The 27,237-nt window shown below is 44.2% G+C and overlaps 1 protein-coding gene across 1 annotated transcript in view; it reads left to right on the top strand.

Annotated features, from left to right (window-relative positions):
• The first annotated feature begins 368 nt into the window (after window positions 1-368).
• The window catches only part of CNTN3 (contactin 3), a 232,427-nt gene continuing 205,558 nt past the window's right edge, over window positions 369-27,237 (top strand). Inside the window, exon 1 of the mRNA XM_019499647.2 lies at window positions 369-992. The gene's annotated coding sequence lies outside the window, so the exon portion shown is untranslated. The remainder of the gene's footprint in view (window positions 993-27,237) is intronic.

The following is a 27,237-nucleotide window of genomic DNA, read 5'->3' as shown; positions in this document are numbered from 1 at the left end:
AAACCAGTTCCAGGAGCTGATGTGCAAACAGTGCAGGGGTTACGTGGCACTCTTCCCCATCCCCAACTGTCACATCTGGCCAACCCAGGTCCAAAACTACCGTGGCACATGGGGCTCTGCTGAAGCACAAGGGCCAACTTCCTGGTTTCCCAGTACCTCCAGCGGAGACCCACCTGTGGCTCCCCAGTACCTCCAGCACAGACCCACTTGCACGACTTCCCATTACTTCCAGCACAGACCTACCTGTGGCTTCCCAGTACCTGCAGCCCAGACCCACCTGCATGACTTCCCATTACTTCCAGCACAGACCCACCTGTGGTTTCCCATTACCTCCAGCACAGACCCACCTGCATGACTTCACAGGTGGGTCTCTGCTGGAGGCACTAGGGCTTCCCATTACCTCCAGCAGAGCCCCACCTGCGTGGCTTCCTCTGCTGCACCCTGGGCTCTGGCAGAGGGCAAGCAAGGCAGGGCAGAAAAGGGGGCTGTTCTTATCGATACAAAAAACCCAGGGCTTTCTACCGGAGCCTGCTGCTCATCCTTCATGACAGCGGCTCCTCTCCGGGAGCCAACAACAGGACCCCCCTCCCTCCCACTCCCCCTCCCCAGGGTTTACGGCTGAGACAGGAGCCGGGCTTTCACCGACTCCCTCCCGTGCCTGTCCCCGCCCCGCGCTCCGCGGCTCGCAGACGCCCAGCGCCGGCTCCAGCGCCTCGGTGCTGTGCCCAGCCCTGGCCGGCAGCACCTGCGTCTGCAGCTCCCCGCCTCTCCCCCGCCGAGCAAGGAAGCGCTGAGCCGCCTCCGCCTCTCGTAGGGGCGCCGGGGACCCGCACCTCGCAAGCCTGCAGCAGCCCCTTCCCCGCGGGCCCTGCCTGCGCAGCAGCCGCCGCCACTCCGGAGCGCGGAGCCCGCAGCCGCCCGCCCGCCCGCGGGAGCCGCTCCTCCGGCGGAAAGTGCGGGGCGAGCCCGGCCCGGCCCGGCCCGGCCAGCAGGTAAGGCTTCGCGCGGGGGAAAGGGGCTGCAAGTTGGGGGAACAAAGTTGGTGTGGGCGCCGTCGAGGCCGCTGCTCGGCACGGGGGAGGGGGGGAGCAGAGATGCGCGCACCCTTCGCTTGGGAATAAATGCCAGCAAGTCCGTCCTTCCTTCCTCTCACGAAGGACCCGGTGGCTCTGCCTGCCTCAGAGATGCGTGTTGTTCCAGCCGCTGGATTTGTTTTGCTCCGCACCTAATGGCCTCCCCACACCCTGCTTTGGCTGTGCTAAATTACCCAGAGATTGAAAGCAGACTTCAGTGGACGAGGGCACGGTGCTTGTGGGACAGTCGCCTTCCGCCCTTCGGGGTGGGTGGCAGCTGCTGCTGCTGCTGCTCTTGCCGGGAAATGTGTCCCTTGTGCAGGCACCGCCACGCGGGGGTCGTGTAAGCTTGTGGGTGAACGTGTCAGCGCTCCGCAGCTCATCCCGTCTACGCCAGCTCCTTCTTTTAGGACCGAGTAAAGGTCACAAATGTTCGCGTTGCCCAAGTGAGTTAGGAGCTGGATCCTAGTGGCTCTGAGTTTTCAGCTCCCAAGTGTCTAAATACAGTATATCACTCTTGAAAGAGGGACTTCAGGACCTAAGTTGCTTCAATACTTTTGAGAGTTTCCCCTCCCCACCCCACCAAGCTTTTTAAAGCCCCAGTCGTGCAACAGCTGGAGCACGCTTGACACTGTGCACGGAAGGAAACATTTTAGAAAACCCAAACTTGTTTTGTCCTTTGAGTTTTTTTTTTTTTTCCCTAAAGCTTTGTTTTGTGTCCATTCCCCGGCTCATCCATCACTTGAAATCTGCTTAGGTAACAAGTGCTGAATTTGGCTTTGTTTCCATCTGTATCTTGAGGGCTTAATGTCAGCTAACAATTCAAGGGACGCTGCATGTGGCTTTTGATGCTAATGAGAGACAAGAGTGATGAGCAGGACTGGGAAAAGGCATCCAAAATTCTTGTGAACACTTATTTCCCAGTCTCCATTAATTGTATGCGTCTGCCTAACTAGCAGAATGATATTCTCCGGTTTTGAAACATTTTAGACGGTAGAAAAAAAAATCCTGGGTGTTCTGCTTAGTGCCTTGCAAGAAATATTTGGCTTTTCTTAGACCGACTGTAAAAACCACTGCTTGTACTCAGATTTCTCATTCGCCCTTTACTAGATGAAATTGGAGCGGATAAGAGTTCTCACTGGAAGTAAGCTGGAAATCACAATTTCACGTACTTGCCACCTTTTTTTTTTTTTGCACAACCTACGCTTCCATCGTGGATGTTCTTACGGATGACCTGTACTGCTTAAACCTTTCATAAGATATTACTGTAATTTTACCCAGCATCATAGCAGTTGGAGACAGGCTGATTTGATTATATAGTCTGTCTCCCTTTCTATACAGAGTTGTTCTCTATATTCTACTTGCTACATTTAATACAGTTTACTCCAGTTGGGGTCTTCTATGTAATTACGACCCAGTGAGGTTGCTATGGCATTGCTACAGTGGTGTTTGTAGGTGTTGCTAGGATTGCTGCACCTGAAATTCAGACCATGTTTCTGAATCCCTCATTTTTAAATTCTGGGTGATAGCCCCGGGAACTAGTGTTGACTCCTTGCTTCCACTTTTTGCATTCCTAGCGTCTGGCTGTTAACATCCTTCTAATTTTTCAGCTTGTCTGCAATGGCAGCAAGATCTGGGTATGCAGCTTTCCCAGTACTGCCCTCTTGCTAGCCACATGCAGTATACCAAAAAGCAGTATGTTATCGAATGCATTGTACTCAACGTGGGTTGTCTCGCTCAATTTGAAGTGCACTGCTCTTAGCTTTCTAGATGCTGTAAATTATATAGGAGTTGGAAAAGTATTAAGAGCTGGTAAAGAACAAGCAGTCAATGGTTTGGAAACTTGTTACTGAGAGACTTGATCTGTTTCGAACTGTATGAGCCGAGTCTCAGTCTAACGTGACTTTTTGTCTTTTTTTTTTTTTTTAATGGATAAGTTAGAAACAAGATATAAGTGTTTATAATGGAAGTGCTGAAGGAACTTTATAGCACTGCAAATAGCATGAATGCGATGCATGCAAACATTCCTAGAAAGCTTGCTTATTATTCAAGGAGTCTTGTTGCAGGGGAGTTTGACAAAGATACTGGAAATATATAATTCTTCATACAGCAGAAATTAGTGTTGGATTGAGACGGCACTAAATAGCCTAACTTTGCTTTCAGACAATTAGGTATAAGAAAGATTTGCGCATATGCATTTGAGGGCACAATCAGGCGGCGTGAATTATATGAATATATGACGCTGTAACAGTTCTGTTCCAAGTTATTAGAGCTCAGGAAGCTCTGAAGGAGATAAATATTATAATTCACTTGGGGCATTCACTTTAAGCTAATACCAGATATACAAGTTCACAGCTTAGAATGAATTTTATTTTTATTACTTAGATGAGGATTTGGCTTTCTGATCAAACATGAAAAGAAGAAAAGTACTTTATTTTTGTCTCTTAAAGATTTGTTTGTTCCTGAAAAATGCTTTGATGTAAGGAATGAAATCTGGCACCTGATTAGTACAACTAAGAGGCCTATTTCTCTCTCTCTCTTTATTTTAATGTCATACATGCAAAATTAAGTCCTGGATCCAAACCCATGGGCATTTGGTCAGACAAACATCTCCTTACCGTTGATGCGCACTGTAAATTGCAGCATTTGGCTAGTGAGTTTTTTAGGATGTCGGGCATAAATGTGCAATGGTCAATGCCTGCCCTGCTATTGGCCTGGGGCGACTTTGCCTGTTAAGCTCTCTCACTTCCTGAGGTTTGTGTACCTCATTGCAGCTACTAAATTTACAATCAAAGCTCTTTTTTTAAACGTTCTTTCTGCATTTAAGCCACAGCAGTGTTGCCCTGTCACAGTGTTAAGTCCAAAAGAGAGAATATTAAGTCTTGCAAGTAAAGCCATTTGTGAACTTCTTTTAAAAAAAAAAAAAGGAAAAGACTCATCTGAGCCCCTGGCGTGCGTGGGCCCAAGACAAAATTCCCGGTTGCTCGCCACCCCCTGGCTTTGGCGGTGCTGGTGGTGATGGCTGTGCCTAATTCCAAGCTAGCTGCTCCCATGACTTTTCCTGGTCTTGCTCTTGTTTTGGGCCTCAAGCCATCAGCTTCTCCTACAGTGGAATCGCATGATTCTTTGACTTCTTTACCTTGGGTTTTGTGTTTCATTCCCCAGTGATCAACCACGATTACCGCAGTAGACCTGGACTGTCTTCAATGCCCGCCGTTCTGTCCCCTTGACGGTCTGCATACACGGTGTCCTTTCTGTAAACCCACTCCCTGGATCCAGGAACGGCCAACTTCTCATGGTTCTTGGAGTGGTCTCTCTTTGCATCGTCCTGACCTATTGATACCTCTCCTTCTCCTCCACGAGGGATTTTTACTTTTCATTGTTAAAGATTTGGGGCTCCCTGCTTAACCAAACAGCTGTTTCATTTGGGTTGGAGGTGTATCCTTGTCCTGTAACTGGCCCTACTCAGTTATCGGTTTTGCTTCTCTAACAGTTCCTGTGTTGCTTTCCCAAGAGCCCCCTATTAATATAGATGAGTGTAGTCTACAAGATAGTCATGTAACCCAATATACAGTGACTTCATCTCTCTGATCAGTGCCCATACAGAGTTCACAAAATCATTGCATCTTTGTGTTCTTAAATTATTACATAAAGCTCCACATCCTGGTTAATTCATGCTTTGGGTTTTGGGAGTCCCTGTGTCTCTTAAGCTAAAGAAACTGTCTCTGTAGCTGAGAGCTTGCACAGATTTGCAGCCTCTGTGGATCAGGAACAAGAACAATGTGTAACATGTTCTAGCTGGTGGGTACACACGGTTGTTATGGATTCGGAATATGCATCTGCCAAAATACCTTGCCCTTTCAATTCCTGAGGAATACCAGTATAGCTATCCCAGGCCATAGCATCCTGATGTTGCTCATCTGATGTTTTTGGAATACATCTTGTTTCTACACGGATATGTTTGCAGCCATTAACTATAGCGGAAATTACACTGGCCTGAAGCAAGTCTCACTAGTTTTGCACAGTGAGCCAGGTTACGTTGTGCTGCTGCAATGCTAATATGGACTGAAAGCCTTAGTATTGTTGCACTGAATACATTCATTTGTGTGCAGTTCCTTGAGGACGGTGGTTGAAATTCTGCTTCCTCTGCTTTTTCCCCTGCCCTTCCCTCCAAGGAATATTACAAGCTAATGACTTTTTTTGGCCATTTACTTGAATATCATCTTTGATGCTACAAATATTCAACTCTAACTACAGTCTACAAACAAGATCTTTTAGTATTCTACAAAGTTAAACAGGGAGGCAATGAGAACTGCTAAACTCATTGTATGTGAGGAATTAGTAAGCCTAGAGTGAGTGGGAAATGGGGATATGTAGCCATTAGTGATTGGGAATAGATGAGGCTAGTTAGTGTGGATGCTGTCATTGGATATTGAAAAGAAGAGAGCGAGTAGGGTTGAAAACCTACTAGGGGACTGGTTGACTTCCTAGAATTTTTTTGGAAATGAAACAGGCTATCTAGTTCTCTGCAAAGCTAGTTTTATCTTGATTTCTCATCCTTCTTTAGTACTAAATTTAGTAAGCGAAGTTCTCTTAATTTGTAGAATCTGCTAACTTATACAGCAGATAAGTGACTAAAATTGAGTAGTTTGCAAATATTCGTGCATGAATGTAACTGATTCTGCATTCCTAAAATGAAAGGAAGAAATGTTCAAATGGCAAGTTGCAAGAGAAATGGATAACTCATCTAAGGTAATTTGTACAAACATCGTTAAAGAGCAAGATGGAAAGGATGCACTTTCACTTCAAGAACGATAAGAACTCATTTCTTTAGGTTCATCAATATTAAATATTACACTGAAATGATCTGAAATGGCTAATTAAAAAAAGGAGCTTTTGATGATCTACCATATGGCAACATCTGGAAGTCTGGTTGATGACTTTGTCTCGGGTCTTCGGTATTATTTTTGCCTAGGAGCAGTCTCCTTCAAACAAACAAACTGAAAAAGGTAAGGACCAATGACAGTCATTTGAAAAGTATTATTAAAAAAATATTTTTGAACTTGATCAAGTAGAAGTCTATTTACATTAGAAATATCGCCTTTTTAATGGACAGCACAATGAGTACTGAAGAAATTAGTCAGTCACACCAGCCTGGATAGTTTCTTCCAGTGAGAATTGCAGTCCCTTTACTGCATACTGGAAGTTAACAGATAAGAAATGTAAAAGGACACGGTATGCTGATCGGAGGAAAGGGACAGATAAAAGCTAAAGACGTCTATGCAATGGAAAAGCTTGTTATATTTAAAACATTGCTTTGTGTGTCCAACAAGAGGAATTGCAATAATACATTGTGTCCAGTGCAGACAAAAATGTGAAAAGGAAGTCATTGGATGACAAAACTGAGGCAAATTTCCTAATTGCAGTCAACCTTGAATTATGGTACATGACCATTCAGTGCATTATATAATCCGTAGAAAGGAGTGCTTAACACTGTTCTGAAGCTAAAGGCAGAAGCTCACGAAGTCTTTTGCACGCACCATCAGCCTCCTGGTTTGACTCATTGGAAGAAGAGGTATGGATGTCCCAGCTTCTCAATGACAGACACTTGGTGGCATGCCCAGGAAGATTGCGTTGGTTCGCATCCAGCTATCAGAAGTGTGTCGAAATTCGTACTGGGAAGGAGGAGAACTTTTGAATACATAACACCTAATTTACACAACAACAGTTTCCTGAGCGAGTTTGCTACATTTTACAAACATTTTTGGAAGGACTTGTCAATGTAACCAGCTGACATTTGCTTTCATGATCTCTGTGGAAATGTAGGTTGATCAAACTCAATAACAAAGAACTGGAATCGCGTAGCAATTCAGAAGACTTGTGAAACCTTTCCCTTTTTTTGACCAAATATGACTAATCTCAGATAAAATGCATGTCTTTTAATCTCAGATAAAATGCACTTAGGCTGAAGAAGAATGCAGTTCATGGGCATGATGTTTTTTGACATCATTGAATGTTAAAAAAAAAATTAAGGAATTTGATTTAAAAAGTTGCACTGCCATTTACATTAACGTATGTTCTAGCCTAAAATCATTCGTTAACTTGAAGAAATACAGGTTGCATTAAAATAGACAGACAAACAAACCTTTCTTTCTAAGGATAGTGCATGAGGGTGTCTGATCTTTTGAAAGATGTATGTTAAAAAATAAATCTACTGATCAATGACATGAATAATTTAACTCAACAGAGAAGGTGGATTCTGAGTTGTCCCCCTTACTAATTTTGATTCTTACTTCTGTGCAGTTCCATTTTTGCAATGAGCCAAAAGTTCATTCTCGGCTCGCCAAAGGAGCTCCCCTTGTGAGAAACTATACAACTGGACAATGCTGGAAGCCCATATCCACATCCAATAGTAAGATTCCAGAGTGTGAATAGCAGGGACCTGCTTTCTACCATAAGGTCTTGTGGTCCCAGTGCCTGATGTCTTCATGCCTTCCTTGTTACATTGCCTTAGTTTCACACAACAATTATTATGTTGTTTGTGGAGCAAGAAATTGTTAAGTGAGTATTTAGATGAGGAGGAGGAGGAAGAAGAGAGGCAGTTGGAGGGGAAGAGGGAAAGAAAGAGGTTTCTAGAGTTGATTGAAAAGTTTTGGAGGGGGCTGGGTTCAGCCTCACTAAAAATAGATATATATAAAATATAGAAGCTTGCTTTTTTTTTAACCATCCATATTTATAATATTATCCATAATTGTATAGTTATGGATATATGGATAATATATAATTATGGATAATATTTATAAAATTAATAAAGTTAAAAAATCAAACTCTTTCAGTTTAGGAATGCTTCCATTGCACTTCGTGGGAGTCAGCCTGGCCTATAGAGAAGAATGGGATATGAAATCTGCATCACCCCAGTGGCCCAGAAAGAGGGTGTTATGGTTTTGCTGCATCATGGCAGCTTCTGCTGCCCTCAGACAAGTCTTCATTTTCTGTTCTGGCACTCCTCTGGCATTTCTTCAAAACTGAAGAAAGATTTACAGGATTGAATAAACTTTCTGAGAAATGTCCATATCAGATATCAATCATCTCTAACAGGCTTCCATAACAGATTCCACAGAAGAAACGGTTGCAAGTTACCAAGTAAATTACTGACCCCTTGAAAACCAGTATGCATTCCTAAATATGCATTTATTCAAAACTCCACTGCAGTGGTGTGGTGGTAAGTTAATACATATTCCTAAATGTATTAGGTGATGTCAGATTCTCTAAAACAGCTTTTAAAAACTTGGAATTTGATTAATTGCTTGTGTAGGAGATCATGAACACAACCTGGTAGCCATTCTGGTCTGTTGTTTTTGTCTTTTTTCTTATAGGCTGGCATTTCCATAAATCGCACTGGAAGTGGCCTCTGCAGTGGCTCCTTTTAATGTTTTTCATTTTGCTGTTTGTTTCTCCCCCCTCTCCCTGCCCCTGATCGGTGGATGAACCCTGCCAGCCAGGACTTTTGCCACTGATCACAGGGGAAGTTAAAAACCATGGCATATTTTAAAACCTCTGCCAATCGGGCAGGGGCAAGCAGTGAACTTAAAACACGTTAAAGATGCCGCTATGGCGGGATGACTTCCAATGTGATCTAAAGAGTAGGTTATGATTAACACAGTCCTCCTTGCTGGTGTAGGTTTGAGCATAATTTGCTTTCCATTGGTTAGGGTCAAAATCTGAACTTTCTTCTCCACTTTTTTGGGACTGTTGTGAAACTGGCCCAAATGTGCCAACAAGAGGTATGCTATTTGTACATAAAAGCTGGGAGTTTGCTGCACAATTTCCCGGCTGCATTAATGAAACAACACTGATACCTATGGAATCCATCGGGTATAGGTTGCTGCAACCTGCATCGGTGAAATGGATGTTGCCCGTTTCCCCATTATTCTAAATTTACTTTTGAGGACTATAAAACTTTGAGAATGTTAGTGTTTTCCTTTAAAGAGCCACAGCAGTAACCCAAACTCTTTAAAAAGATGACACCAAGGCCAGGTACAGTCATTACACTTTTTACCGGTACAGCGCTCTTAATTGGCTCCTGAAAAACCAAGCGTTAACTGAAACGAGCATTAAGCGAAACCGAATATATTTGACAACCCAAGATGGTGACTGCAGTTGTTTTTAATGACCCAAGATGGCAACTGCGAGTATTATAACAGAACTCAATGGGCGCTAAGTGAAATCGGGGATCAATTTAAAATGAACATTATAGCGAAATAGTGCTAAGTGAAACAGTGTTACGTGGGGGGTTGCCTATATAAGTGATTGGTAGGGATCTTCAGAAATTGTGCCAGAAGTGCCCCCCACAACAGCTCCTTTAAAGTTTTCATTTTGATGTTGCTCCCCTGCCCCCCACACCCTTGATTGGCAGAGGGGCCCTGCCAGCTGGGCCATTTTCCACTGATTGCCAGGGAAGTGAAAACTGTGGCTTATTTAAAACAGTGGCAAATGGCTTGGCTGACAGGGCCCCTCTGCTAGTTAATGGTGGGGAGACAAGCGGCAAAATGAAAGCATTAAAGGAGCCACTGCAGGGGCATTTCCAGTATGATTTATGGAGTTCCCTAGCGATCGGAAACCAGTCTCTACTCATAACAGAACAGAAGTTTGGTACGCACAGGGCACATCTACATGTGCTATTAATGTGATCTAAACTCTGGTGCAGTTTGCACTGGAGTTTATTGCTTCTGGGCGCCACATTTGAACATGTACCAGGGACTGCAGCACGTTGAGCTGGGTTGGAGAAGCCCCGGCTTGCAGGAGCCTGCTCTGACCCAGCTCAGTGTGCTGTAGAGGGGCTGGCAGAGGCACAAGGGTGCTCCAGTGCGCATCTGGCTGGCAGGCAGCCCCTACGCTGAAGCACCCTTGTGCCCCAGCCAGCCCTGTCGGCATCTACACGTGTACTGTGATGCAGTAAATAATGTCACCTCGGGTTAGTACTTGTACATACAAGTACTAATCTACAGTGATGTTTATTAGTTTACTGCGGCCTAATAGGGGAACACATGTAGACACAAAGATGTTACTAAGGAGCTAATTGGACAACTCCACAGTAAATGTCTCATGTAGACGCACCCATAGACTGGTTTAAAAATGGCAGAACCCGGTCGAAGATTCCCACCCATGCCCCCACCAAAGGGCGAATGTGTTTTCTGTTCACTACTGATCTAAACTACATCACTTACAAAAAAACTGTGCAACATAGTTCTATTCCTCCTCGGGCTTTTTGAATGCCTGTACCTAGCCCAAGTGTAGCACAAGGTTCCTTAATTCGCTGGACTCCTACCCCCCTGCAGTATTTCAAATACCTCAGTGCTTTTTGCTTTGTCCTTTGGTAACGGGCTTTTTACAACTTTGCTTTCCCAGAAGCCTAACTTAATCTTAGTCCTTTCCATGCGATTCAAGCATGTGCTCATCAGTATATGCCAGACTGCTTGGGAAAAACAAGAACAAGAAGAGAAAAGGCAGATCTGAATTCTGTAACCTAGAGAAGTGGTGCTGGCTCCTACCCTGGGGGTCTTTAAGAGGAGGCTAGATGAACACCTTGCCAGGGTCGTTTGATCCCAGTACTCTTTCCTGCCATGGCAGGGCGTGGGACTTGATGATCTGCTCAGGTCCCTTCTGACCCTACCAACGATGAAGCTATGAAACCTACTCTGTGTTAAAAATAAAAATCAAACTTATTTCATATCCTTTAACAAGGGACGCTTGAGATCCTTCCTAAGATTGCATTATAGATAATGTTGTACAGTAATTCAAGCTGCAAATAACATTAGTCATACCATATATACCATATTACAGAAAGTTATACCATTACCTTGCATTAAATTGCATTAAACCCACTAATATATTTCTCTTAGCTAGCTTGCTCTTAGGTTCTTTGAATGCACAGGGTTTTTGGTTGCTTTTTTTTTTTTTTTGTCTTCCTCCCTCCTCCCTTTAAAATGGAAATATGCAAATTTGATTGGAGAGTTAGCTACAAATATTCAAGTCGACATTTATTACTATGAAAAGTGTGCTTTAAATTTTAACAATTTGTTAAATTGTCATTCTCTCCAGCTATTGTGTAATCTTATGGCAGTAGGTTTTGTTTTTCTTAATGGGGTCTCTTTCTTTCTTTCTTCTTTTTTTGTGACAAAATGTTGAAATGACTAATGTGGAGTTAGATAATTAGGAAAGTGAAGTAACAGCACAGGAATATATTGGCTGCTGTGTGTTTTTTTTTTTCTCCTTGAAAAATTCTATCTTGTGAACTCCAGTGATATACAAATAGAGGATGGGGACGATGATGTCCTTATCATACAGTGCATATTCTTTGCATTCTTCTTAAACAGCAATTGAGAAATGCATTTTGTGGTTATACATTTTGTATTTATACCTGCTTGTCACAGCTTCTAAAATCTATGTGCAAACGAAGTCTGAATGCCAAGACGGTGCCAGTAATTTTCCCATTCTCCCAGTGGGCCAATGTGCTGCCAGATACATTGTAATTTTAACAAGGAAGCTACAGGTAAAGCACAATTTTTTTATATTGTATCTGCATAGCAAGGCAAAACTGTAATAGAATGCCATTTCTGCTTATTCTACTGTAGCTCATTTTCAACATTGCCTTGGAAGAAAAAAACCCCAAATGCTTAAATTGATTTGAATGGATTCTTTTCATCCATGTTTTCTGAATACTGCCGCAAATAAAGAACTGAATGAGGCTTTTTTAAAGTATAGTTGATGTTGCTCAGAAGGTGAGGTAATTTTTAAAATCAAAACCCTATTTTATGCAACTTGGGTAGAATATATTCCACTTTTTAGGCACTATACCTCACTAGAGTCCACTAAGATGTGTGTGTGCTGCTCTTGGAATGAATATGCATCTCGCAAAAACTCTGCTTGAAATGCATACTTGAATTAGGATGGAGAGATCCTGGGGGCATTTGTATATGGGTGATTGGTGGGTTTTTCTCTCCTTCCCTCCCTCCCCCCCCCCCCCAGATAGTACTTAAACTATGTTAAGATAAGGTAACTTGAGCTCCTGACCTAGGTAAAAACCCAAATTACCTTTACTTCACTGATAACCTAGGGTGGTCAACTTGATTTAAGAACAACTATGCTTTTTCAATGTACATACCCTAACTCATAAGGTCCTCCTGAAATTATTCATCCACATTAATAATGTTGAGAGAATGTTTCAGTTCAAAAGAGCTTGACCCTCCAAAGCAGTGCCATAGCTACACCAATTTAGCATTTTTGTGGAATTAAAATATAATCATTCATGGCTGATTATAATAGTAGATCTCTTTCTCCTCACTGATTTATTGCAATCAATCAGCTTTCTGCAGTCTCACAAAGCATGGCCATTATATTTCCTCTTTTTCTGGGTGTTAAAGAAGTCACTTGCCACGTACAGCACTCCTTGAATACTTAAGAAGCAATCTAATCCAGTGCAGGTCAGTACATGAGTTTATAGGGCTAATGATTTCAAGTTCATTTACAGAAGGAAACCTGTGTTGCTCAGAATGTAAAGGCTTCCATTGTTTGAACTCTAATTTTTCTAGAATTAGAAGTAAAATATAGGAGATGGAAAAATAATGGGTCAGTGTTGCGTTATTTTGGAGCATTTAACGAAGAAATTAGGGAATCAAATGCAACCATAATTCTCTTCTCTTGAATCTAGCAAAATGTAATAGTTTGTAGCGTACCTCAGCGTGCTAATTGTAGTGAGCCTCAGCCTACGAGTGCAAACGTGGCAGCGTGTAAGTGTTCAGAAGAAAGATGGGACTTCTCACATGATCAAAATTACTTATAGGCCTAACTATTTTGTGCATTGTCTCTGAAGTTTTAGTGTATGGCTTGATGGTTACTGTTCAACACAAGCTAGGTGCTTGATCTTAACCACTGAGATTACTTATTATTCTCCATTATATGCCATAGTGCTGCTCAATGTAGGTGGGCAGTTGGATTTACGGTTGAAATAAAAACAGCTTTGCAGCAGCTGACTTCTAAATCTGTAGCATCCCAACCATGTGTGTAAAGCTTTATTAATGCAAGTGCCTATCCTTGGGTTTGATTCGGCACACAACAAAGTGCATGTTTGTTGAGATGGGGAAAACTATAATTGTTTGGAAAACACAGGAAATCTTTGGCACTTCTGCTGGGTCCCTGCCTGACCGCTGTACTGTCAATGCCTGTCTCCTGTTTTAAGCGCTCTGTAGGGAGTAGTGCGCTCTGGTGCGCACACTTCTGGAATATGAAGAACTTGACTGTGCAGCTTATTGCACATCAAGTTTCGAAGACATATGAAGAAAAGGAATGATCAAGAAGAAGCCATAGGCAGACTGTCAGTGGCCACTGATGCACACTGCATCTGTGTGAGCATGCTAGTGGAAGATACTGCACATGATGTATTTGTCAAGCTTGTGTTAAATAGAAACTTTTAAAGATTTTTTTTCTTGGCAATCAGATAAACAAAAATGTGTTCTTTGTTAGTGGTAGGGTCTTTTTCCCTCCCAATCCCCTAACTTCCATGCAGAACATATTCTGAGCATTTTCAAGGAACAGGGATAAGCATAAGGAATGTCATGTTAAAAGAGATTTCCTTGACAAGTTCTGAAATCTGAGTATTGCAGTGAATAATAACATCTTCTGAGGTATGAAGTAGAGGGTAGCGTCCCGAGTTAAATAACTTGTAAAAATAAACTCATTTTCAGTCGATCAGAAATTGCGGATTTTGCAGATTCATTGGGAAGAAGAAATGGTCGTGTAGACAGGTTAGTACATGTCATGACAATGATACAGGAGACAGGTTAGAATTATTGTGCATCTTTATTGTGTGGTTGCTACTGGCTTTAATTTAATTGACACGTGACTTGCATCTTAGGGAACAGAGGCTCTTCCTTTTAAATCTAGAGATGTTGGGCTCCGTCCTTCCTGTGGACAACCCAACAAGGTATTATTCTGCACAGTCAGAAAAAAATAATGTATTCTACTCTCCAATCCCGATCCTGTAGCTGTTACTCTCATTGACTGTGTTCAAGAAAGGGTTCATCAGTGTCAGGAAAAGAAATCTCACTTTCTACAAATAGCTATTAAAAAAATAAAAGCAACAGAAAACCTCCCTGAAACCATCATATGAAGTTATTGAAGATGCAGGGAGATTTTCTGTAAGTTTGACATTAAGAACACATGACTATAATTCAATATACAGACATTATTCAATCCTTAAGAGGTGTTCCTTCTATGCTTGAACCAATACAAAGGCAAATGTAAGACCAGTGAACGCTTTTTGAATACATAAAATACCGATCTTCCCTGCTTGGAAAAGTATTGGCCTGGGTTACCTCTGACACGAATGCAAGCTTGATGCATTGGTCTTTGTCCTTGCTTAGCCTATGCTTTTGGCTTTTTAGGAAATGTTCTAATGTTCCTGTGTATGAATTGGCAGTCATTTTCTATTAGTGCTGGCTCCAACTTTCTTCCTTCCCATCTGTCCTAATTCTGCTTGTGTTGACTAAATACTCGAATGAATGAATGAAAATGAGTACCTTCTTGGGGAAAGATCCATGAAAGATGATATTTTTAACTGTTCTCTCCCTTAATTGTATTATTGCATTTTAAATATATAACGCACAGTCTTAGAGTAATGACTCTCTTAAAATTACTAAAGCTTGTGGGTTTTTAGATTATTATTCAGAGTCTGAAAGTACCTTAGTATTTCCTTTTCTATCTTTTAAAAGGAAGTCATGCCACACGGAAGTATAAGTGGCTCCCCTAAAGAAACCACTTATACTTGTGTGCAGTCTAACTTCTTTTAAAAAACAGACAAGTTAATACTAAGGCACTTTGAATAATAATTAAAAATCCCACAAGCCTCAGTAATTTTAAGAGGATCATTACTCTAAGACTTCACTGAGCAAGCAATAACAGAGGAGCATAGACCTCAGTTCCCTGATTCATGAAAAACTCTTGCATGCATGGTTTCTCTCATCTTATGCCATGCACCCAGATTGCCATATGGATTTCTTTCTTTCTTTTTTCCCCCTCAAACTACTGAACATCTTTAGTTCCCATTTTCTGTAGTGCCAGGTAAAGTTGTTCTGCACTTCTGAAAAAATCTGACCAATACAAGAATTAAGTCAGTGTCTTTTTGGACTTCCATTAAAAGTGTGAACAATAGAAAGTTAACGAGAGAAAATGGGAATCGAAGCTAAAGTAGGAGTAGCATCTTAAACTCCTGACTTGCTCTCAGTGCTTAGAATTTTCCCATAAATGGAAATACATGCCTAGATTAACTAATAGTTCAGAAAACTCTTCAGTTCATGAGGAACATGGAAGCATAAAATATTACTCTTCCTTTCAACCAGTGTGCCGCTGCTTACCTCTTGTAAGAGGTGGAGAGAGGTGTTTAAAGAGCATTCCAGTACAACTCTTTAGCAAGGGACTTCTTGTTGAGAGGAAGCAGCTGTGTATTCATGGGCTCTTGTAACGTTTAGGCCACGGTTAATGACTAGTGATGTTGAAAAAGAGTTCATGAATGTCCATGGGAGTGTGGTTAGCTTTAAGAAAGCTCTACTGAGTAGTAGTGATTATACACGGTCACAATGAAGGAGTTCGTATAGTTTGCTGAGCGAGTAAATACATGAATGTTTATAACTTGAGGAGATTCTGGTTTAATATGCATGTTGAATATATGAATTGCTTGGCAAGTGCTTGTTACATGTGACAGACATTCAGAACACAAACACTAGCAGCAAATTTTACTAGACAAATACAAGTGTCAGTTTTAGTAAAGATATTTGGCCTTCAAACATAACTTTTAAATCTGCAGTTCTCTGGGTTTACAAAAGAAGGTCAGCGTCATCATGCACTTTTTCAAGTAGGGAAGCAAAAGAAGAAGGGATGAGCAGAACATCCTTGGCAGAACCCGGAGCAGAGAGAAAGGAACTGTTTTAGGGTTACTTGCTCTGTCTTTTGTTCCTCTAAGGCAGATGCTTACCATAGGATCATAGAAAATGAGTTTGGAAGGGACTTCAGGAGATCACTAGTCTAACCCCCTGCTCAAAGCAGGACTATCCCCAACTAGATCATCCAGCCAAGGCTTTGCTTTAGCATCCCATCTGCTCTGGCTGGATCTTAAAAACCTCCAAGGATGAAGAGTCCACGGCCTCTCCAATACTTGTGTGGTGCCTACTCCTGTGTATTTCAAGGCTCTATTTTACAGCATCATTTCCACTGGCTCCAGTGTGGTCCAGAAAACAGCATCATTAGAGAGAACAGCGCTAGGGTTTAACACTGTCAGTCCAGTAACCATCCCGATTCCAGCTCCTTAATCACATTACGCTCTTAAATAGAAACTATTTTCCTTCTCTCCCCTGGGGAACTCTGCCATTTTTGCCCCCATGAGAAATCACAGAGGCACCCTCTTCATTTCCCACCCCCTCTACATCAGAGCATGTTGCAGCATGCTGCTGCTTATACTTAATAAATGGCTGCTAAAAAAATACTCCTCCCCCCCCCCCCCCCTTAATTCTGATTACAAAGACAGAAAGGACTGTCGCAATTATCTGGTCTGGATTTCACAGGGTACATAATTTCCCTGAATTATTATTTTTTTAACTTGGACAGGGGGGTTGTATAAACATCTAAAATTTACTGTAAAAATTGTCCATAATGGACAGGTCACCATAACCCTTTGCAAACTGCCCCCCATGGTTAACACTGTTCTGTTTGCAGTTCACTGCTAGTCTGAGATTTTTTTAGCTTCAGCTATTAGATAATGCAATACCTGAGCATGCCTGATGGCAGGGCCCTCTTATCAAATTTCCGTTCTTCTGTAGGTACATATAGACAGATCAAATCAGCCCTTAACCATTTCTGTGATAAACTGAGCTGACTGTAAAATAAGCCTAACAGTAAAAGATTTCGTCATTTTTATCATTTCTGTGGCTCTCTTTGGGATCCTCTCCTGTTTTGTTTTCAGATGAAACATGGATATTTGAAATGGAAAAATACTTCTTCACCTGAGGAACCAATTGATTTTTTTTTTTTTGAAATTTGTTTTTCACCTGTGTTTTTAGTCTGATTTAAAACAAACAATCAAAAACCCTTCTTGTTCTAGTTATCAGCAAGATAGTTTTAGATTTGCAGCTTCTAAGCCTCAGTTCTTAGCATTTAGTATTTTTTTGCCCTTCCTTTAACACAGAGATAGGCAATTATTCCAAGTGGAGGGCCGCTTACTGAGTTTTGGCAAGCTGTCGAGGGCCACAAGGGTAGTCCCACCCCTTGACAGGTGCCCCCCTCCCCCCAACATGGGACCAGAAGTCCCACTCCTAACTCTTGACCTTTGCCACCAGAGGTCCCTCCCCTTGCCCCTGGAAATACTCATTTCAGCAAGGGGGTTTCCCATCTCAGAACCAGAAAAATACCAAATTATATTCTAAAGATTAAGCATCTACTACAACATTCATTAATTTGATTTCAAGAAATATTTCTGACTAATTTACGTGTTTGTGTAGTGTACATAGATTGTAGAATAGCTTAAAATGAACTCTTACTCTTGTATATTGTGGGGGGTATAAGTGGGTGGGTATAGGTTTATGGGGGGCTGTGGGTATGTGGGGTGTGGGGGAGGGTGTGGGTGTGTTGGGGGTTGAGGGGTGGATAGGTGGGGGGTGTATGGGGTGGGGGAGCATGTAGGTGTGGGTATGTGGAGTGTGGGTGGATATAGTATTTGTGGGGGGCTGTGAGTGGTGGCGAGGGTGGCTGAGGTGTGTTTGGGGCTGTGGGTATGCGGTCTGTGTATGGCAGTGCAAGAGGGGGTGTGAATACATGTGTATGGTGGGGTATGTGTGTGTGGGGGGGGGGGGGGACTCTCCCTATGAACCAACACACACATTCTCTTTCCCTCCCTCATTGCCTACAGCCCCTGAGACGGCTGGCAGTACTCATCTAAGCCAGGGCTCTGCACTCCTGCTGCTCCTGGCCCCGGGGCACTGGCATAGGCCCTGTACTCTTGCTCACTGCCACTTCCCCCTCCTATCTGCCACTGCTTCCCCGTCCCTCACTTTAAGCTGTTATGAGTAGATTCCGGGTGGATCACAGCAGGATATGTTTGGCCAAGCTAGTAGAGCTGACCAATTTTACTTTTGCTGCTGGCTTTGGCTAAGGACCCACTGTTCAGGGCCTTTGCCTCTGCTGCAGCCAGGCTAGTAGATAACACCCAGAGGCCACCCCAGACTTGTCAGCAGTGCAAAATGAACAGAAGAAGTTAAACAAATAAACTTTCACTTAGCTATCCTCCAGCGCTTCCTCCAGGCTTCACCATCTGGTTGCCTCTTATCTTTTGGAGGCTTTGCAGAGCCTGCAGGCTTGTGCAAACAAAGCAAATGACCAAGCAGACAAACAAATGAACAGAAGGGAGTCCTGTTCTTGGCCCTCTGGGTGGCTGCTTAACCCCAGGCTATAGCCAGCCTGCTCTAGCCAGGTGCTGGCCCTTGTGGCTACTTTCAGCATCTTTTATCCTTTCCCCCCCCCCCCCCCAGGCCCCAAAGCTATCACCACACTTGTGTTGGCTCCCTTGCTGAGAGACTCATTACATCTCAGGACCTGGTTCCCAAGCCTTTGGTGAGTCCTTCTAGGTCTTGGGTGGGAGTGAGGAGGTGCTTCCAGGCTGTGGAGCTGTTCAGAATCCCCCACATCCATAGTAACAGCATTTTGACCTTTTATACTGCCCAACCCTGCTGCTCTAACACCACGTCCCAGCTGCACAGCCAAAACTGCAGGATGCAGCAGGAGCTGTTCTGACCCAGCCAGCACCACATGGAGCCAGCCAAGAATCCCACCCATCTGTTCACTGCCACTTGCCTTTCCACCTGCTGCCACCATTTCCCCACTTTCCTGCCCACTGCCACCATTTCTCCCCACCCCTGCCTGCCCACCAGCTGCCTTGGGACCATGTGGTTTTTGGCTGCATCGCTGGACCATAGGACTTAGGAGGAGCTAGCCCAGCCTGGCCCCAAGGACTGGAGCAATTGCCTGCGGTCCTCTCCTGTCTCCTCCCATTCTTAGCTGAATTTCCCTCTCCAGCAGAGGGAGGCAGGGAACAGCCCCAGGGTCCCAGCCCAGAAGCCTCTGCTAGGCACAGCCAAGGGGTGGGGCAGGGCCATTCAGACCTTGCTGATGCAGCTGCTGGGTCCTGCTGCTGGCTCCCCATCAGTCCTACTGCCGCTGGTGCCTTGTCATCTTTGACAGGCAGCCAGGGGCAGGTAAATATTAATTTTCTAAAATTTTTAGGGGCTCCACAAGCTGTATAGAATGGCCTGGTGGGCCGGATTGGGCTTGCAGGCTAAATTTTGCCTGCCCCTGCTTTAATATCACTTTTCCCTTTTCACCCTTAAATTCTGAAGCTACCTGCTGCTGCTAAAGAAATGCAAGTTCCAAGTAAGATTTCTGCAGTGAATGAATAGGTTCATGGTTAAAAAAGACTATTTTCAGGACATGTAGAGGACATGAGGAAAGTTTAGGTGTCTTGTACATATGGTGTAAACAAGGTGTAAATGAGAGAGACAATTGGAGAGGGAGCCACAGAGAGAAGAGTGAGAATAGGAAGGAAAAGGAAGAAAAATACAGTTTTAAATATAAATTACTTCTTAATAGACTGTGGGCACATTTACACATGCTATTAATTCACAGTAGGCTTACTGCACTGTGCAGCCTTCCCGGCAGCACGTCTACACATGCTCCCTTTTGGAAGCAGATTTATTCCCAATGGGAGTAGCCTGGTACAGGACTGTTCCTGCCCCGCTCTGCCCACCTGCAGCAGCCAGGAGTAACTCCAGGCTCCCCTCTTCCCCTGCTGCTAGCCCAGGGGCTGGCAAGGGGCACGGGGCTGATCCCAGTGGACTCCGGGCAAGGAGGGCTCTGCTGATAGTAGTGGCAGCGCTCTCCTGGCCCCATGCACATTGGGAGGAGACCTGAAGTGCACGGGGCCAGGAGAGCTGTGCCTGCAGCGGGCAGAGTTCTCTTGGCCCCATGCTCATCCAGAAACAGAGCTGCCAGCGAGTCCCCTGCCGGGCAGGGCTTCCCTGATTTGAGTGCACACATCGTTGAGACACTCTTGAAAATCTTCATGTGAGGTCTCAATAAAAGAATATAGGTTGTATGATCTCTCTGTGGGGGCCTTGAAGTCCTTACTTTTCAAATGTGTATATGCTTTTCTTTGAGTGGGGCTCCTGCATGCCCCAGCTGTTCTGAACACCTCAGGTGAAGTTTGTGTGTGCATAATTAGATATGCCTGAAAATCGCTGTGCACCTGGGTACTGGATGTCATGCACAAAGGAAAACCTTTCTTTTTTTATACCAATAGCTTAGACTCTCATTCTTTCTGTCAGAAGAAGGTTTACTACTTTCTTCAGTTAAACTTTCCCCATGCAAGGCTCCATATTCGTATAAAATTAAATCATTTTTGTTTTGAGAGGTGAGCTATCCCCCCGCCCCTTCAGAATAGCAGGATTCCTTTCTCTGTTGCTATTTGTCTTGCATATTACTTGCTCTCCAATACTCTATTGAAATGATAATGGAAGAAATGATGAAGCTTTACAAAGAACAGCAAATAACTTGTGGAATCAAATACAATTACTGAAATAGCAGCATGCATACAGTATGCTTTCCCTTTTATGCATTTAGCTTAATCTGTTTATAGATGTTGCAGCTTATCAGTCTTTCACCATAATTGTTGTAACTGTATTGGATTTTGAGTTTCGTATTGACTATCTTGCATGTGTACTGTTTAAGAAGGTAAAGCAATCCAGTTGCTTCTGGTAAAGACCTGTTTGCAATGGTTCGGTCTACTTGCACGCTCTAACTACTTCCTGAATAAGTCCAAACCACTCTGTGGTTTGCCAAACATAGTCAGAGGAAGTATTATATCCGAGAGGTTGATGCTAAATTTATCCATCCTTACCTCATGCAGGCTGTTCTGTGAGGAACACACAGACAGGCTTCTTTTTGTCCTCCTTTGGGAAAAGCACAGGCAGCTTTTCCGGCGATTGCATTTGAACATATTATATCTTGCTATGCACTGCTTGTTTCAGCTGTAATATCTAAATCTTGATTTTATTTTTTTTTTTCAAATTGTATATATATTTTTTTAGTTTTTGCACAGAATCATTAATGTTACAATGTATCTTCAGTAATTATTCTCTGTAGCCAGACGCTTAGTGCCTGCAAGGCAGAAACGGCTGTCCTCTAAATCCTGTCTCTTCATCCCTGTTGTTGGTAGTGAAACGGGACACAGGCGACGGTGGGCATTTGATGCTCAGTAGTTGGTTACTGGGTATGTAATACCCCTTACTGCTCCTGGTCCTGTTAAGGGCACTCCTTTCTAATGCATGAGGCCTCAAGCTGTGACCTGGCTAAAGGTGGAGTCCTACGATTCTCACCCTCAAGGATCAGTTTCCTGCCCATCGGCTGCGTTTATCCTACTTCAGCACTGAAGTTCCTGGTGCCTCTGTAAGCAATGCCTGCGGTGTAAACACGGTGATCAAGCAGCTTTCTTAAGGCCAATGTATTGTATATTGTGTTTTCTCAGAAAGATTTATTTAGCACAAAATGGTCTGCACATCTGCCTGTCTCCCCGAGGCTTACCATACTGAATCTGGGGATGATTAGCTTTAAAAATTTCTCTGCAGCTCTTCCTCTATGAGCTTGTCCCCTTTTGCTAGGACCTGACAATTAACACCTTTCTTTTTCCTCTTGATTAGGATTTTAATTGCCCTTTGATCTTTGGACTCCCAGCTTTGACAAAAACAAAGATTCATATGCCTATGGCAGGGAGGCTGTACTCAATGATGTCCCTTCCAGCCCCTAATGTCTATGAAAGCTTGCAACTTCCTCGAGACAGGATCCTTGAGGCTGATTTCTCAACCTGCTGCCAACCAAACTTTAGAAGACACCAGAGAGTTGTGCTGGCCTGCATGAAGAATTCACGCCCCCTTAGCTCTGTTGGCAAACCACACCTGTCTGCATGTGGGTCTGTCCCAGAGCTAAGTACAGGCATTCAGAAAGTCCAAGCCTGAATAGAATCAATCTTTGCAGGTTAGCCTAACCTGAGTAGATTGAACCAAGAAGCAAGTGAACAGACATTCACTTTTCATTCCAGAAATGCAGGCACATGCCTGCAGTGGCTCAGGCTAGAAGCCGGGGAGCGCTAGAGCAAGCCCTGCCTTCCCTTGCACGGTGGCCAGAGGGAGGGAAGCTGAGCTGGCGTGGCAGTGTGACCGGGCTACTGAGTATGATTGGGGAGGGGTTTAAACCCCCACCGTGGCCTGCACAGTCCCCAGCCGAGATGTCTGGAGAGGGAAAGGGGAAGCACCACCTGCCAGATTTGTCCCCAAGCGGTAGCCTCCCAACACAGACCCTGGCTGGGGTGTAATGTGCCATGGAGGGGGTTTAACCCCCTCCCTGCCACCACCTGAGTCTGCTAGCCCATGCCCCATCCCCCTCCACTCCAGCAGGGAAACGTTTGGCAGGAGCTGCTCTGCCTCCACCGGGCAAATCAGGCTGCATCCCCAGTCGAATTTCCCACCCCCACTCCCTTGACAGCAGACAGCAGAGGCCAGCCCAGGGCTGCAAAGCATCCTGGAAACTTTGGCTGGGGCTCAACTCCATTCTGGGGTTGCACTGGTGATGGCAGCAAAGCTGGAGGGTAAGGTTGAGGGGCAGAAGTGGCATGGAGAACAGAAGGTGTGGGGGAAACGGGCCAAGGGGTGCAGGCACAGTGGGGGGCAGACTGGAAGGGTAGCAATTGTTCAGAATAAGCTGGGGGGAGGGGAGGGAACAGGCATCAGTGGCATAACTGGAGGGAAGATGGCAGGAAGGGCAAGGTATGGGGGGCAGACAGCTGGTGAGGAGGTAAGTAGTGAGTGGGAGAGGTGGTAAGGGGTAGAGGTCAGACCACTTGATTCTTCTGCTGCCTACCCCCTTGCAGCTGCTTGCTCTACTATAGCAGTGGGAGGGGGATACAAATTTTAAAGAAGATCTTCAAATAATCAGATTCTAAAGACAGAAAATTATAACAATTTTATAAATTTTCCATGTCTAGAATCTAATTACTGGGGGCGGGGGGTAATCTTCAAAGATCACTTTAAATTTTAAATTTATATAGGATTTGCAAAATAAACACAGAACTTTCAAATAGGAATCCTTAGTGTCACAAACATTTGGACCTGTTGGCCACATCCAGAGGAGCACAGCAGTGCGGTATTTGCACTGCAGACCTGTCTGCACACATACTGCATATTCAGCTATTCTCTGAGCTGCAAGGGAGCGGGGGGGGCATTGACCCCTGGATATCCAGGCATCAAAAAAACCCCATGAAAAGAGAAAAGTGGAGTGTCACATGTGGGGGCAGCGCGCAGTGCTCAAAACCAGAGCCTGGCCAGCCGGAGCCATGCTCAGAGCAGCAGGATCGCCACTGCTGCAGGCCACCAGGACACCGGGTAAGGCTGCTGGGGCCAGCCCAGTGCTGGCCTCAGACTCTCATACCCCACCCAGGGTAATGTGCCATGAGCCATAGAGCACGTGACACAGGTGTTTCCCAGGGACAGTTAGCAATGGCACAAGGTGTCACTTGTGCAGACATGGCCCTTGTGGTCTTTCTGTGTTCTTTGCAATAGAGGACTTGCTCTGTTCCTATTCCATAGTCAAAAAGCAAGTGAAAGCTAAGAGCAGGCATTTTCTGAGGGGTACCTAGAGTTTAATGTGGTTGAGACCTACTGGTATTATAAAATGGACAGGTAGTTGGCATCGGGCTTTTGGAATCAACTTACAAATTGCTCTGGTAACACTTGTGTGTACTGCTTATCATTCCTTGCTGTAGACTTTAACAATGTTGACATAAGCTCCTTTTACTGAGAACTAAGCAGCTTGAGGCACTTGTAAATCTCCACTGTCCTTTGCCTCAAGCTGTTGAGCTACTTGACCTTACAATTTCATCCTGCTTCCAGTACCTAAACTTCTAACTTTGTGTATTCCCGTGTCTATACTGTTAACTGCTTGTGCACATGTAGTGGAGGCAAAAGCTGTTTCTGGTCTCTTGCACAGCCTTGGCACAAGAATGTAGCAGAGTGAACCACTTCCACTCACTCCCCAAATTTCCTTGCATTTGTTCAGATTTGGTATGACAGAGGGTCGGTTCTCTAGCAGTCCTACCTTCCTCTTCACCTTTCACAGGTCAGCTGTAATCATGATGACTTGTGAGCGTAGTGAAGCACTCTGTTGACCCTCACAGCTAATGAAACCAGAGCAATGAGAACTCAGCCACTGTGTTGTGACAGGCATCCTATATTGTTTTGTGAAGGATAATTTAGTGAAGGATAAAACAGATTCCCATCCAAGCCCCTGCACAAGATCAAGGTTATGGTTTTGTATGCAGTTTGAAACAGTGACCATCTGGGATTGATCCTTTGAATTGTGTCAAAATTCATGTCCATTATGACAACCAGATACTGTCTTTTTCCTGTCGGTGCCAATTTATCCGTTTCCCTGGTAGTGGGAACGTCAACTTGCATACAAGGTTAATGCTATGCCATTCAGTCCAGATTTCGGACTGGGTGCTGAAATTTGAGCTGCCATCTACTTTACTTTTGTTCTTCCTCAAAATCATAATGCATCGAATATCCAGCTGGACCCAGATGTGGCACTACAAATGCGACAGTATCATTCAGCCAGTTCTTGGTAATATCTATGTGATTTTGGACTTGTTCTGAATTAAATGATAGTCAACTCATATTTTATTAGCATTAATTTGTTCAGTTGTGCTTCTAGCTTCATAAAGCTGTAATGGATACTGATTGCAGGCATAACCAATAGGACCAAAATACTCTAGCTTGAATATAACAGTCTAGACCAGAGGTTTCCAAACTTTTTTTATATTGCATACCTGCTTCCAGATTTATCAGCTGCCCGCATACCCCTACCAGCATACATTTTTGTTTTAACCCCATAAATGCCAATTATTATTATAATGACAATTAAATCTGCCATTACGCAATTTCTCCCATGTACCCCCCAGAGATGTCTTGTGTACCATCAGGGGTATGTGTACCACAGATTGGGAACCCCTGGTCTAGACATACAATTCCTTCTGCCTTGCTTATCCCTCCTTGTTACCATTGGGATCAAGGAACCCCAGCATCTGTAACTGAACTTTCCTCCCAGTCTTCTATTTATCCAGCATCTAACAACCTAGTTCTACCTGCAAAGTGGTTTGTCCCTCTTCTGGCTCCTCTACAAAGTACCCTGTATGCCCTTTTTCCTCCTTAAGATCGCACTTCCTGTTTTGCTCACAGATTAGAACCAAGGATGAGAGGATTTCTTTTCCCACCTTTTGAACCTTGCAAACACGTTTTCAAATACATCCAGTCCTGCACCTCCAGAGGTACTAATCTTCTCCCCACCTTTTAACAGTCTGAAGTGACTTGCTCTACAAGATCAGTGAAGTTGGTACTTACCCTATCAGCATGTGTTAATTTTCATATAATCTTTGTGATGAAGTATTATTACATTGGAGATTCCAACTGTATAGTGCTTCTGAAAAACAAAATTAGCTGGTCCTGAATGCAACCTATATAGGTATCTAAATATAGTTTACCCTTACTTGACTGAAAGGGTACATTGCTAATTGCATTCAGATATTATGACTCTGTAGTAGCAACAATATGTTTGAATTAAAAAATGACTCTCTGGAATATCTTCATCCAGTATTAAATTAAGGTATATGAAACCTGCATTAAAGCTATTTTTTTTCCCCTCTTCTACTAATCCAGAGTGAGCTGCTGGTCTTTCTGCTCATTTTGGCAGGAAGAGTAGCATGATACCTTTTTTTGCGGGGGGAAGGAGAGGGGTTGCTAACCTGGCACCTGGTTCTCTCCCCCCCTGCCCCTCCCCCCATGGTCCGACCTATATTCTGGCTCTCCACTCCGAGTCCCACCTCTCTTGTCTGCCATGCCTTTGATGTTCTTCTGTTTGTTGCTGAGGGAGGTGGTTCCTGGGTCTGGCAGTAAACTTCCTTGTTGCCTCGCTTGGGGCTTGTACTCCCTCTTGATGACTTCCCCTTTAAGGGACTGCTCCCATAGGCTTCTGAGTACTTGGGGCCTCAGCTGTTGCACCCATAGCCCCCTTTTCCTCTGGCCATACCCTCAGCCTTAGTCTGCTGTTTAAGACCTCTGTGCCCAGGTATTAGCCCTGCCTTGGTGGTGACCCTTCCTGGGGCTTCAGTCTTGGCATGCCAGTCTCCACCCCTTTTATCTTGGGGCCACCTCCTGGCATAAATAGCAGGGGAGTGCCACCCAGGCATCCTTGTTTGTAGCCTCCTTCACCCCTGCAGCCACAATCCAGTCCTCTGGTATCAAATTAAAATGGAACAAAAGCACAAGCCAGTTGCTTCATAAAACAAATAGTCTTCCTCCTCATGGTAAATATTGCCCACATCCTACCTCCATAGGAGCCTTTTCCTCCAGGCTCCCCTGGGTGGCTTGGGTGTCTTTCAGTCCATCTCCGGCAGCCTCTCACTCATGAGAGATCCCCTCCCTGTTACAGTCTCTGGCTGCCCCCTACATAGCCAGAGACAGGACTGATATCCCTAAGCCCTGGTCTCCTTGGGTGCTTGTACATGTGACAGTGTCACGATGTACATGTGATGAAAATTTCCCTGTGTGTGGCTTAATGGCATCACACATTACAAGTACTTGAGTTTTGGGTTTTAAATCAGTTTGCACCATTGCAAACTAAATTACATTCCAATGCAGCTTAGTTTGCAATGTTGCAAGTTGGAATGTTGCAGCCATTAGTCATTTCACCTGCCAGCCACGGGAGAGGCAGCTAGGCTCCACAGCAAAAAAGGATCAGGCCTGTCACTGCTTTTGCTTTCAGCAGGCTCCAGGAGTTGGCAGGATGGCTCGTGCCAATCAGGAATGGGCTGACTTGCCCCTGGGGCAGCACAGGAATACAGCTGGGTTTTTCTGGCAGCCAGGGAAGGCAGCGGGAATAGTGCAGGGCTGCCCTGGCAGGCTGCTAGCTGGCTGACTGCTGCCCCAACTCCGAGGTGTTCGATCCAATGCTTTCCTGAGGCTAC

Source organism: Alligator mississippiensis, chromosome 12 (genome assembly GCF_030867095.1).
Source record: "Alligator mississippiensis isolate rAllMis1 chromosome 12, rAllMis1, whole genome shotgun sequence".
Classification (NCBI taxonomy): domain Eukaryota; kingdom Metazoa; phylum Chordata; order Crocodylia; family Alligatoridae; genus Alligator; species Alligator mississippiensis.
The sequence above is the reverse complement of the archived record's forward strand: the minus strand, read 5'-3'. Positions and strand labels throughout refer to the sequence as shown.